Here is a 2,065-nt window from a genome sequence, read left to right as displayed (position 1 = left end):
ATATTTATAATTATACATATATATTGATATTATACATAAATATTTTTTTAATTACATATATAATCTTTTTTAATTATTTGACATATTTATCGTTTAATATTAACTAGTAAAAGCAGGTTGATTATATAGGTGAGCCAGCCTAATTCGATGTTTTCTGATCCATACAAGCAGTTGGTTTTAGCAGTGCTGTGTGCAGCAGTATTTTTCCTGCCATGCTGATGTAAATTCACTGTTTCTATATGAACTGGAGATGACATCAAAATTCGTACAAGTACCAGTTATAAATCTTTGAGCATCAACACTAACCATATATACACATGTGCAGTGTAGTGTGGGTTGTAAGATATGAAAAGCCTCTTGTGAATAAGAGCTATATATAGAGAAATATTTGGCTGATATATGTAATGAGAGAGTAGGGCAGTCCATTCTACCCTACATTACAACTGGTAAGTGTCCTCTACTCCCCTTTCTACAATTCCTGGTTGCTAGAAGGAATTTAACAAACAAAATTCTAGTTGTGGATGACACGCAGGTATTGTCCGATGCGAGAATTTTTCACGAGCATGCGATATTTTCCATGGTTTCCTACTTACTATACCTTTCATGTGTCCATTCCCTGCATCTAGTGAATCTAGCTTTTACCATGTTTACCATAAAGCATATATATAGTGTAATCACGTTGAACTATAACTTAATAATTTATTATTTTAAAATCACGTTTAATTGTATGTCTCCGTGGCTATTAGACGTTGGGTCTCCCTTTTTTGTATTTCGCCTAGTTAGCATTTGTTTACTGGAGATATTTTTTACTCTTCGTATTGTATCTTGCAGCCTTAATACAAGCAGGGCATCCAATCACAGACGGAAGATGAGGATTGAGACAGAGACTGCAGGATGACAAAATAAGTTTGATTTATCGGTTCTTATTTATTTATGTATGCCAACCAACATCATGGATTATTACACAAAACAAGCATGGTTGCACGCGCACAAACATATACCTATATACGCGTGTAAGCACTCACGTACACAAACATATACCTATATACGCGTGTAAGCACTCACGTGCACAAACATACACCTATATACGCATGCAAGCACTCACGCGCACAAACATATACCTGTACGCACGGGAACACGCATACAAACAGATACCTGTATGCACGCGAGCAAGCACACACAAACATATATCTATATACGCGTGCAAGCACTCACGTGCACAAACAGATACCTGTACACCGGGAACACGCATACAAACAAATATCTATATGTGCGCGAGCACACACACACACAAACAGATAACCTGTACGCGCGGGAACACGCACACACAAACATGTACCTACGCGCACAAACAGATGCCTATACGCGCGCGAGCACGCACACACAAACATATACCTATACGCACGCGAGCATGCACACAAACATATACCTACGCACCTACGTGCACAAACAGATACCTATGCACGCGAGCATATGCACTTACGTGCACAAACAGATATCTATATGTGCGCGAGCACACACACACACACACACACACAAACATATACCTACGCATGCACGTTTACAAATAGATATCGGTACGCGAGCACATTATGATTATGGGAAAACTTATTCCAGAAGGCTACGCTACGCAGTATCGCAGTAATTATGGCAACAATTGGTGAGAAGCACGTGGAAATGTGGCATTTAAATGAAAACTCACTGGAACTATCCGTCAGATAGAAGAAATTGGGCTGGAAGTGAGGGATGATTGGTGTGGTGTTTTAATGTTACCATGACTGTGTTGTCTGTACCATGATGTACTGTTGCAACAAGGGTAAACTGCATTTGAGGAATATAGGGAGATTTCGTCTACGTATTTATACCAGAATAATTACATAGCAATATTAGCCATTGGCAAAACCAAGATGGATTTGGGTACGAGTAAATGGAGGTAGTAAGAGTAGGCCTAACTCTAACTCTAACTCTAACTCTAACTCGGCCTAACTCTAACTCTAACTCTAACTCTAACTCTAACTCTAACTCTAACTCTAACTCTAACTCTAACTCTAACTCTAACTCTAAC

The sequence above is a fragment of the Priapulus caudatus genome, unplaced genomic scaffold, assembly GCF_000485595.1.
Source record: "Priapulus caudatus unplaced genomic scaffold, Priapulus_caudatus-5.0.1 Scaffold730, whole genome shotgun sequence".
NCBI lineage: Eukaryota > Metazoa > Priapulida > Priapulimorpha > Priapulimorphida > Priapulidae > Priapulus > Priapulus caudatus.
Note: the sequence above shows the minus strand (reverse complement) of the source record.